The sequence below is a fragment of the Lissotriton helveticus genome, chromosome 11 (assembly GCF_964261635.1).
Source record: "Lissotriton helveticus chromosome 11, aLisHel1.1, whole genome shotgun sequence".
NCBI lineage: Eukaryota > Metazoa > Chordata > Amphibia > Caudata > Salamandridae > Lissotriton > Lissotriton helveticus.
The window spans coordinates 873,109,136-873,122,619 of NC_136072.1; positions in this window are offsets into that span (position 1 = coordinate 873,109,136).

Consider the following 13,484-nt stretch of genomic DNA (forward strand, 5'->3'; position numbering starts at 1 on the left):
CACACTTGAGGTGGTGTCCAAACGCTTAACAGAGGACTCCTCATTGCCGGTTTGTGGTGCGATCGGAAAAGGATTTATTTTGCTAGATTGAAATGACAGTTTAAAACTGTGCTTCCGGCTGCAGTGGCATGAGATATGTTTTAAAAGGCTACTTCAGTGGGTAGCACAATAAGCGCCGTAGACCCTGTAGCAGCATTTAATATACAGGTCCTATGTTCACATAGCACCATTTACTAGTGACTTACAAGTAAATAAATGTTCCAGTTAGGTGTTAGAGAATTTTGCCTTATTTGAAGGAGAGAGCGTATTCACTTTAGCACTGGTTAGCAGTGCTAAAGAGTGCAGAGTCCTAAAGATAGCAAAAATGAATTCAGCAAAACAGGAGTGAAGGCAAACGTTTGGGGAGTACTAAGGATGCCAAGTCTAACAGTAAGTTTATTCACATCAATAATTGTTGAAAATAATATTACATTATTAAAACATACAGTGAACACGCTTCATAGTGACTACCTGAACCTGCCCATATTACTTTAAATTTACACTGATGCAACGCTGTATTGCAATATGGAAGAGCTCCAATTTAATGCAAACTGGCATCATACTGACGGCATAATACTTTATCATAAAAATAATGATATTGCGCCATTTCAATGTTGTACAAGCAGAAACTTTTCCCAAACAAAATACAATTTCTATCCAAACCACTTTGAGCGTATCTGCCATGTCACACATCACAACATCTAACTTTAAAATGTGTATTCAAATAAAGTGCATCATCTATTTTCCCTCAGAAAGAGCAGCTCACTTACCATTTTCTCATGTGCATGATTCACAAATGCTTAACATGCTGACAGCATCAACTATATGAACAGCTAGATTCATCAAAGTGAAATCGGCTCGCAAAGGGCCAGATTCTGAGAATCTATCCCTTTGCGAGCGCAATTTTTGCATTTGGGATTCATCATCCCAAATGCAAAAATCGCAATTATAGAATTCGCAAATTTGCGAGGAATAGCATTTAAGGAATCTCTATTTGAGATTCCTTAAATGCAATTCATGACACATTTAAAAATTGCGAATTCGCAAATTTGGGCCGCTATTTACCGCGAAGTCAAACCTCGTGGTAAATAGCGGAAACTCAGAAAAATGCACTTAAGTGCATTTTTCTAAGTTGTATGTTACACACACACATGTCCCAAGGACATGTGTGTGCGTAACACCAGCATCCAATGTCATTTCAGGGGTGCAACAGGGTGTCCATTGGATCCCCCTGCACCCTTGAAATCGCAAAATCAAAATGCGAATCGCTAATAGCGATTCTCACATTGATATGTCTTCCCATTCATTCCTATGGGCCTCTAGGCCCCTAGGAATGAATGGGGAGTTATTCCTTATTTGCGATTAGCAATTAGCTAATCGCAAATAAGGAAGCTGTAGGAATCGCAATGAATATTGCGATTCTTACATTAATCCAGTTTTGCGAGTCTGTAATAGCGATTCCTTATTATTGACTATTACAGACTTGCAAAACATGCCGATGATGAATCTGGCTGTAAGTCACATGAACTAGACATACTCTGCATCACTGAATCCTGTCTCAGTGCCAACTCCTAATTGAATATGGACTTGTATGTTTCCCATGTCATTGTCTTCTAAGACAAGGTATTAAATCAAAGATGGGGGGCCATCACAATTATATTTAGTGAATTGCAGAAATGCAATATACTTCCAACAACCTGTTTGGCCACATTTCAATGTGTAAAAGTAGCTAATTAATATTTCCCTTTGAGAACCAATCACATCCGAATCATCTACCCAACCAGCTTAGGTCAAATTTCATTGAGATCAGACACAGTAAGTAGTTGCTTGCTTCCACGTTTTTATGACGTGTCGTAGGACTTTGTACCTTTTTTAGAACATTCACAGGCTGGCTGCTTAGTTTCCCCTCATGACCACTGTTTTTAAACTACTAGTATATACGTCTTTATTCTGATTAGGGGCAGAATATATTTATAGCAAAAATGGTAACTCACCGTACACGCCCCTTGAATTTACAGTTCACCATGGGTTCGTCCTGTTTGCAGGGAGAAAGCCAACGGCGAGCATTCCACTTCTGCTCCTTTGCTGGCCAACATCTTAGAGGTGCGGTCCAGCTTACCGCGCCTCAGGGTGAAAATACAGATGAAGGAACAGACACTCAGCGGAGATCAGAAACAGTAAGGAGTTGCTTGCTTCCACTGTCGTGTATTTCTATAGGTTCTGAATCAGTCCCCCTATTCCTGACCCTATTCTGGTTAAACTAACTATCAAGTTAACTAACAGTCAGCCCATGAGGCAAGAAAACCCCCATGATCCAGATACCGTTATCTGACGCAGTCACACTACGGCACAGGAACGTGTTATCTGATTAGGTCATAACGCTTGAGATCTATTTAGACAAGCGACATTCCTCCAGCCCCTGATAAGGCATACGACGTTCTCATAACAAATCAAACCTATGACAACCTGGACAATCCGTGCGGCCATTGTTTTGATTTCACAGAGAACTTTAGTAAAGAATGTGCTAACGAGCAAGTCGTATGACATCTTTATTGACGTACCTATGTCCATCCTTACGTCAATCTCGGCACCTTTAAGGTATAAATATTGCCGACCTTGCCCTATGCAAACACACGCGTGGTGACAAGACGGAGCAGCCATACTTGCCGAAGCCGAGAGCAGAAGCAGACCCCGCTGGCGCAGCCCCGCCTTCCTGACGCGCTGAGAGACGCGCTGCTATCTCAAGCCGAGAGACCCAGCACCGGCGTTTCTGGGCAGCCCTCGCAGGCAGCCTGGAATATCGAGAGCAGAGAAAGAGATACCATTCCTCATTCATCCTAAATTCCAGGTACAGAACTGAATAACCCCTCACAGAGAATTCTTTAGTTATTCACTTGGCAAAAACAAACTTAACTTAAACTGTAACTTTCTATTCCCGCCCACGCATTAGACTTAGGTCAGGTACACGGGGTAGGCGTATTTAGAAACACCAGTTGAGTACGTTTAGTCAAATGTATATGTGTATGTAAATATATTTTAATCATTTTAAACATCATATGGCTCAGAAACCATATCAATGTTTTTACAGTATTATTTTATACCATTGCTTTTAATGTATGCACTTTACTTAACTATAAGTATTGCAATAATATCGATCCATTTCTCTTGTACGAGAAAAGAGACTGATCAATAAATAACACCTTTTTATTGAACACGCCCGTCTCTTCCTTTTCTCTACATTCTGATGAGACTAAGAATGCACGTACTGACTGAGTAAAATAATTGCCTTGTGCTCACACGACTCTCGAGATTGACTCTTGATTAGGGGAGAGCAAAGTTGTCATGTTCTATGGTTGTCAGAAACTAAATCCCTTCTTGTCTAATCAGGGGAGTTAATTCCTTCCTTGAACATTCGAGAAAGTTTCTAGCGAACTCTGAGCTTAGCTGGCAAACCCAAAAATTAAGTCTAGTATCGACAGTAGTAGACCTAGTTAACGTCTGGCCTAGGCCTTTACTGCTGTAGGTACTATTCCAATGCGCAGAGCCTATTGGGAAAATAGGAGCTACACTACATGGCGCCCAACGCGTTTGGAAAGGGCGATAAAACTAACGTAAGACATTTAGAGTAACTCAGTCGTGCTTTCTCACTCAGACCCCTTTTTCCATTATACTCCAAAGACGTCTGGAGTGGGTGAAAGGTTATATCCTCCAAAACCTCGCAGGAGGGAACTCCTATGTATGGTTCTTGGTCAAGTCAACGTTGAAGGATAAACAGTTCCAAAATATTGTGCATCTAATCTTTGTTCCATAAAGAAACCTGATCTGCAAACAAACATAATACCATCCTGTCTGTAAAATGGCAGAGAGTGATGATGAAAGAGAGGCAGTTAGATTAGCAACTGAACTCGCAGATGCTGATGCTACCATGCAAGCAGCAGACCCGAATATAACACTCATTCCGGTCATTAAAAGGAGATCTATAACCTTAAAACTTATAGAAAATGGACTGACACCTAGAGGTGGCACAGTCATATTCGTAATCGAGGCACACGAATATCGTCAGACAGAGGTATACTATTCATGGATACATTTTCCAGCAGCAAATGCTGTAACAAAGTACTTCCACTATTACAAAGTAGAGGAACCTCCTGAAACGTACACTCCTTTCGAGGAGGTGGAAGTACCACTCAAATTCCAAGAGCATTTGCTCTTATTTGATGGCGCCCTAAAACACAATAATCACATTACAAGGCTCGGTCCTTTAGGAAGACCAGGAGCAACGTGGCCGGTCTTGGCCGGATACACACCACACCCAGACATCGAAGGAATGTCTACAGCAGAGCTGTTAATACAGCTAAAACAACTACTAAAAATTCATAGACAATTAGTTCAGTATGTAATGCGGACTTCAACAATTCAGCTAGCGATTAAACTTCCACAGCTGACCCCTCACCAGGGGAACACAAATAAAATTACACCACAGAACATCCAATCCTGCCTACGTAAAGTTCCAGCTAAACGGGAACAGATACCATTCTGGTTGGCACAGAAAATTACCCAAATAGAGGCGGTGTTTCCTGACACCACCCCATTAGAAAAACACAGGATTCTGACTATATGTCTCCCAATGGGAATCGCACCACACATTGAGGACTGTGACACTTGGGGTACAGTCTTTGCTTCCATCTACACAAAAACGCACGGTGTTCCATCCATTTCGGTAATACCAGATGTGCTAAAACAAATTCAAGATGAATACGGTCCAGAACCTGCTTTAACTCTTGGTATGAAATTACTAAAAGACTTCAAGCAGGTCTCGGCTATATTATTAGCCAACATAAAAGGTGAAGCAGCAAACGTGGCGATCCGCCAGAGGTTAAAAGAGACAGATATAGCAGACCAACCAGCTGAAATTGCCAGAATCATAGAAAAATCCTATGAAGAACTAGGCAGAGATAGTCTAGGTGGAATACCAGTAAAACCGCAACTGACTACAAGTCCAGAAAAAATATTTTTTAATAATAATAATTCACCAAAAAAGAACTGGGATGGAAATAAACAATCCAATCCTAAAGAAAAGAAATTCCAGTCCAGAGGAAGGTCTCCCAGGCGAAGAGAGAAATCTCCAAACCAAAGACAGAGGTCACCGCAGAGTGACCCCTCTGGGAATAGATATAACCTTAGAAATAGGGATAATATTAAAAAACCTGATAGATATCAAGACATTGATACACGTCCCTCTCAATCTTTTCAGAATTCCTCGCAGAAATCGGAAAGAAGAGGACGATCAGAAGAGCACGCCAAGTCCAAAGACAAGGAACCTGCTCAGCTAAAAAAGAAATTACAATTTCCAAAAAAGAAGGTAGCCAGTATCAAGGTAGTTAACAATGCCGAGAATACTGAGGACACAACTGAAAAACGGAGAATGGGCTCAGACAATGCTAGACAGCGCAGCAGAGGTGAGCATAGCTCGCAAAGTCCTTATGAATCATCTGGAGACAGTGGACACGAATGAATACCTTCAAGTGGAAACTGCAGACACCAGAGTTAGCAAGCACCACAAGATATACGAAATAACATTACGTATAGAGGGAGATAAGACTAGGAAAATTAGGGGACTATTTTGGGATAACCTGTCCAAAGGCTATGACATCCTTCTAGCTGAAAAAGACTGGCCACCAGAGTTTGTCAGGGAATGCCCTCATGGCGAAGAAGTAATTATGCCTGCCTTCTCGAATCAAATACCGATTCATAAAAAATACACACTTGCTAGAAAGTGGGCAGTGGCCTTAGCACCTGCTTTATATAAAAATCATGCAGGATGGGATGAGGATTCTCCTCCTCACAAAATCCAGTTAAAATCACAACCTACTGCACAAAGACAGTACCCAATTAAGCAAGAAGCTAAAAAACAAGTAAATGAAATACTAGATCAGCTAGAATACCAGGGAGTGATTGAAACTTGCACCTCACAAATGAACAATCCTTTGTTTCCGGTCTCCAAACCAGACAATTCATATCGTCTAGTTTTGGATTACCGACACCTTAACACATGTTGCAAAACCTTTGCAGTGCAAAACTCACACAGTGCTGCACTAATGAATAACATAGTGCGCAAAAAATACAAAACAACCTTGGACATCTCCAATGGATTCTTTTGTCAAAACATAGCACCAGAGAGCAGATATTTAACTGCATTCTCAGTAAATGGCACTCAAAAACAATTCTGTCGGTTAGCCCAGGGGTACAAGAACAGCCCGGGGGTATTCTCAGCGAGAGTAACAGAATTACTACAACTATATGATGATGAAGCATTATCTTATGTCGATGACATTTACTTAACAGATGATGACTTGGAGACTCACTTGAAAAGAGTGAACACCATAATACTTGGGTTCGCTGCAGAGGGTTACAAATTCAACTTCAAAAAGTCCAGAATTGCCCATCTGACAGTCCTATTCTTAGGATATGAGTTATCAAGTGAAGGCAAAAGCCTGGCAGACAATTTCCTAGAGAAATGTGCCGTAATCCAAGCCCCTAAAACACTAAAAAACCTACAGTCAATTCTAGGCTTCCTAAATTTCGGAAGAACATACATTGCAAATTACGCAGAAAGGGTCAAACCCCTTTATGATCTAATTAAACCAGAATTTAAAAGATCCAATTGGACTCAAACACACACAGAAATTTTGAGATCCTTACAAACAGACATGCTAATTAAAACAAAATTAGAAACACGTGATAACACACGCAACCTTGTGATCCGAGTCATCCCAGGGAGATGCGGATTCACATACCTGACTTCTAATGAAGGAGAAAAGGTACCAATTGCATTCAAATCACACTTGTACACTAAGGCTGAAATGAAATTTAGCCCAACGGAAAAAATTCTTACAGCAACACAGACAGCTATAGCAAAAGAACGAGCCCTGGCACAAGGTAAACGAATAGTAATCGTGACACCAATACCAGCCTTAGAGGCGGTAACAAAGGCAAGCATTCCAAATGCTAAAGCACTCCATCCGAGATGGATACAATGGGCTAACTCTCTTGCTGCAACAGACGTGGTGTACGAATGTGATCCTTATTTAAAAACACAAGAATTTCTCCAATATGAATTTGAATGTCCTCCGCCAACCGAAATTCTGCCTCTAGATCACTACGGCTGTATAATATATACAGACGGATCAGCACAACCCGCAGTAGGGGGTAAACAAGCTTACAGTGCTGCGTGCGCGATTGTTAAAGGTCGTTGGCACGAAGGGAAATTTAAACCAACCCTCACTAAAACACAATCCCTAGGAGATTGTACAGCTCAGCGAGCTGAACTACTAGCATTCAAGATGGCGCTTGAAAATACCGATCGAGAATTCCCCACACTCATAGTGTGCGATTCGTATTATTGCGTTCAGTCTTATAATGAATACTTGCAGATCTGGCTTCAGAACGGTTTCAAGGATGCGAAAGGTGGCACAATCAAGCATAAAATGCTCTGGGAACAAGTAGCTCTTTTTCAAAAAGAACTACCAAAGACTCACGTGATACATACACTGAGTCATCAACGTGATGGCGTTCACGTTGCAGGGAATTTATTGGCCGATGAGGCCGCGAAGGCAGCTGTGCAAACGGCTTCCGTAGCTGCCGTCACCCGGTCAAAAACAAAAATAGACAGCAAAATATTACAAGCTGTCAGCGCTTCAGAAAAGGATTCGATAGAACCACTCCCTAAAGGCTTTCCAGTAAAATACTCATACATAACTGATGCAAACAATGTTCCTTTTGCTCGAATCCCTGGAGTGGGGGATAGGGCAATTCCAAACATGGAACATAGGTTAGGACTAATAATAGCGGCACACGAAGGGCTTGCTTCTGTACATGCTGGCGTCTCAGCCACAGTATCATTATTAAAACAGAGATACTGGTGGCCACAAATGAGAAGACAAACAAGGAACTATGTTCTAGCATGTGAAATATGTCAAAAAATGAAAGTATCAACGGTGAGACGTCCAGCACAGACGCCCCTTCTAATCTCGGATAAACCATTAGCCTGTGTTTATCTAGACCACTGCGGTCCCTTACAAAGGGATGGTAACTATAAATATATCTTGGTCGCAGTGGATTCATGCACGAGATTCATATGGATGTGGCCCCAGCGAACGGCTGACGCCAGAACTGTTATAAAAGATTTGCGAGTCTTTATCGGCACATACGCAATTGGCATGCTGCATTCGGACAATGGTCCTGCTTTTAGCTCTAAGGCTTATAAGGAGGCCATGGTCAGCATGGGCGTGCAATTGCGGTACTCTTGTCCATTTCACCCTGAGGGGAACGGAATTGTTGAAAGAAAAAACCGTGACATAAAGCAATCTATAACGGCAAAGGTATTAGGTTCGGGAGCTGGGTGGGTCAAACATCTAATAAGTGTCCAACGTAGTCTAAATAACTTGCCAAGAAATTCTCTGAAGGGATTCAGTCCGTACGAATTATTATTCGGAACTAGGATGTTGATCTCTGACCTTGATAGTCAGACTTCAGTGGTAATAGAAAAAACCTTTGATGTCAAAGACCGTTTGGCTATTTTGCAGGACTTAAACAAAACAAGAAAAGACCTGAGCAACATACAGTTGAAACAACAGCCAACAACCACTGAAGAATCACCACCTGTCCCAGCAAGACCTGTCTGGATTCCAAAAGTCGGGGATCTAGTCAGGGAGAAGATCGCGGTAAAGAAGGAATTTGGGCCTTCTTACAGAAAAGCAGTTCCTGTCTTGTCTGTCAACGGGACAAGATCAGTTGTACTACCGCCACTTGCTGGAAAAAAGGAGAACCGAGTTGTATCCATCGACCTGGTAAAACCACAACATGTGGCCGATAACAAACAGTAGGCCAAGTGGACTCCCAATAAGTAGCAGAACACCAAGGTTTGCTACCAGTACAGAGGTCCTAACAAAGAGGCTCATCACATTCGAAACGCCTACAGAAGAACAACAAGGACTATGCAACAATGCAATAGAACTAAGACCTCTGAAAACCCAAATAAAAACATTTAGCAGAGACACACCAATCTACAATGAAGTACCAAGTGACAATGCAAGAAACAAAAATCCTGAAGCAATTGGAACAATTGACAGAACTGCATCCGGTTACTTCATCAACTTCGATGATTCCTCTGACGGCTTCAGTGAATCAAAGACACAGCCATCATCAAAATCCTTTAAAGACAAAGCGAAGGGACTTTTGAAACAACTGAAAGAAACATATCTGGTTTCTCCATGGATTGAATTTTGGGTGGGTTTTGGTGCATTTATCCTCATACTTTGGCTCATCATGGTATTTACTTTGGGACGCTTCATTGAGGGAAAATATGCTAAAATGGACACAGCAAGTCAGAACATCAACTTGGTCCTCAAACCACACACATCTTCACACGTCGAGAAAAGAGAACTTTCTTCAGCCAACTTCACAGCCAATCCTATACCTGGTGGGGTAGCCTGGGACAACACTGACTATGAAATTTATGGTCCGGTCGAGATCCTGAAATATCCACACCAAATCAAGATCTCCTTGAGTGATTTTGCAAAACCGAACTCATTTGCTGATGATTGGGACTTCGAAAGTATTAACAACATGATGTCTGACTTAGTAATGTCTGCTAAATTTACAAAACATGATTATTTGCAAGGTTCTACAAATTATGATAGTATGTATTGCTATAACCATTATGGTAACCATTTTTTACATAAATCTGCACAACCTAGAAATGTTTTAAGTTATAATCAATGGGAACATTGTGCTACACCTCCAAAAGGAAGCTCTAGAACCGTATATGACAAATATTCATATTTTTCAGGTTTTAACATAAGTAATGCTGAAACATTTTATTTTAAATTGTCAAACAAGACAGGGATGAAAACCATGATAACCAACACAAAATTGATATATTCAGATTCATTCTTTGAAAAAATGAATACTTTTGGAATTGATTATTGGGACAAAAATGTTGATTTGAAAAGTGTTTGGGGTACAAAAGAATGGCAAGTACAGGGTATAGAAGCTTTGTTTAGAGCCTGCATGATCCCAGAACAAATGATATTTTTAAATGACACTGTTCAACAAACCACCTGTCTTGGCTTAGCCAAAATCAAAGATTTAATTAAACCGTCTATTCCAAAGCCAACAATGTTTAGCAATAGCTCTGATACAGATGAAGAGATAGACGTAAACCATATATTAAACCAAAACAGAACACATCCTGATTGGAAACAATGGTTGATCTGGCCCACAGATACAAATTACTGTCAAGATAGATTCCTGAATAAAACACAGGGTTTCAAAATGACCAGGCCAGACCCTAGATATCCCCAAAGACATCACCCAGGGATAATAACAACCTACAGTGTGGGCAAATTATGCCTTCAATGGCTACAGACTTCCACACTGCCTGAAATTAAGCAACACCTAACTTTACTTACTGATGGTGCTGACTTGCGTGATTTCATACTGGGACCACGCAAACAGCGTCAAAAGAGTTTCATAGCAGCCTCTGTATATGCAGCATACAATGAGGCCTGGAAGGTTACTCAAATTGAGACAGCAGAAAGAATACGGGAAATTGACCGTATTAATTTGGAAAAATCACTTTCTGTAGTGGACAATGGGTTAATGACTCTGTCCTCCAGAATTTTTTCATTGGACAGCATTGTGTCTTCAGCAATCGATATACTATCGCAAGACTTACTGTTATTACAACATGGTCAGTCACAATTGCGTTCTATTGTACAGCTTGGCTGGACGTTACAAAATCTGCGTTCAGGCTATGTGCCTTGGCGTTTAATCAACACAACGTCACTATTCCAAATCTTTAACCTTACTGATAGACAAATCGGTATGGCGCAAAAGGGTGCTGATTATACAATCTTGAGCATTGAAAAACTAGAAAGATTACCAATGACAATGTCAGAACGACCTGTCAGTGAATGGATAATCCACGGAATCATAAATATTCCAATCTCAACCTTCAGGTTTCAATACTGCCAAAAATATATACAGGCTGGCATGTACGAGAAATTGGGAAAGGGGTACCTTAAAACAACTTGGAACCTGCCCTATTCACATGCATGTGTCAGTAATAAAGGACAGAAAGTGTTTCTTAGTGGCAACAATTGTGCTATGTCACTAAGCGGCACGCTTCTGTGTAACGGTATTAGTTTGCACGGAGCCTGTGAAGGGAATTCATACAACCTTTCATGTCACCAGCAAGGCGCACCTGCGACTGAAATAGAACCATTCTTTCAAAGACTCTATAATGGGAGTTACATTCTTATTGTAGACCGCAGATGTTGTAGTCTTATGCCCGGGACTCCTTATCTAGTCACTACAACGGCGAAGGTCAAGTGCTGTGGACGTTCTTTATTCCCCAGCTCCTTTCCAGACAGGGAGGCAAGGGCATGGCCCAGTTTGAAAATTACTTCTATTCGAATAGACACTTTAAGCAGAATGAAAACAGTGCTTCTTCAGACGCCTACAAGGCTCACGTCATCAAAAGAAACGTATGATCTACAAGTCGCAAGGACGACTGCAGAGATACATACATTATTATCAACTAATTCCCCCGTACATTTCGCGGAAATCCTAAGCGAAATCTTAAATATTTCTGATACCACTGGGGTCTCAAAAGTATTTAAGACAGTATTTTCGATGGCATTAACACCATTCAAAGCCATACTGGGTATTTTTCCAGATTTCATCCATTCGATTTTTGGCGGACTTCCCCTGATCCTGGGACTAATTGCAGGAATCCTATTCCTAGTCCTTATTTTTCGTTATGGCAACCCATGTCACAGATCAAACTCTCGCGACAATGGAAGATACGATCCTAGCCATTGGATACCAGGACCGGATATCAAAAATCCTGGGACTCTCCCGGCTTAGAGACCTAAACATGACTTGGTTTCTATCATTTCGACCAATGTGGCAAAGGTGTGTTTTACCTGTACTAAGGTGTCTGCTATGCGGAGAAGAATGCGTGTTAGACACCTGTCTGACGCTACAATCGGATGCGCCGGTGGATGCAGATACACTGTTGGTTCCTACCAAGGTTCACGCTTTGTGCTGCCCTCAAAGGCTGCCAATCCTGATGACGGCATTCTTGGAATCTTCACCACTACGATTGAAGAGTAGTGAGGTTCAAGATGAAAGCAACATCGAACAGGTACGACCTTCTGTCAGCAATGCGAATCAGAATGTCAATGCAGACAATCATGCACATGAATGCATGGTTACCCCTATTTCCGACTTAGTGGAACTTTCCCATGAAGCTGTTGACAGTTTTTTCGAAAGCCTGAATGATATGATGTTCTCTCCGGAACAGAAATAGAGACTTTTGAGTAAACTCGCACACGGCGTTCCCTGAATTCGGCCTTCAACTTTAAAAATAAAGTCACATGAACAATTTCACTCCAGTTCACGGACAGCAATTTTTTCAGCAAGCCCCTTAAAATATTTTTCTACATATTTTTTCCCGGGACACTGATCTTCTGCTTAAAGTAAGAAACTATTCCTAGAGAACTAAAATTTCTATTTTTAGATACTTTATAGACTTTAGCTGCCCGCTGGGATGTTCACAAATATTTTATTATGTGATGAAATGGTCTCGAACTTCCTTTCTGTATAGCCATATTAAGAGCCATTTCATGTGTATTTCTCATATACCAATAAGCAATAATGCATAAAAATGCGTGTTTACTTTTGCATTTAATTCATAGCTTAAGTGCATACAATATATATGACTGCAATTTTTCAGTATATTTGAAAATTTCGAAATGCATTTATGTATTTTGGGGTGGTAAGGTATACACTATACTCTATAGTATGTTGTACTATGTTATACTATGCATAGATTAATAGATATGACCATAGTTAGCGTGGAGTGGGTGTCGTGTATTTCTATAGGTTCTGAATCAGTCCCCCTATTCCTGACCCTATTCTGGTTAAACTAACTATCAAGTTAACTAACAGTCAGCCCATGAGGCAAGAAAACCCCCATGATGCAGATACCGTTATCTGACGCAGTCACACTACGGCACAGGAACGTGTTATCTGATTAGGTCATAACGCTTGAGATCTAATTAGACAAGCGACATTCCTCCAGCCCCTGATAAGGCATACGACGTTCTCATAACAAATCAAACCTATGACAACCTGGACAATCCGTGCGGCCATTGTTTTGATTTCACAGAGAACTTTAGTAAAGAATGTGCTAACGAGCAAGTCGTATGACATCTTTATTGACGTACCTATGTCCATCCTTACGTCAATCTCGGCACCTTTAAGGTATAAATATTGCCGACCTTGCCCTATGCAAACACACGCGTGGTGACAAGACGGAGCAGCCATACTTGCCGAAGCCGAGAGCAGAAGCAGACCCCGCTGGCGCAGCCCCGCCT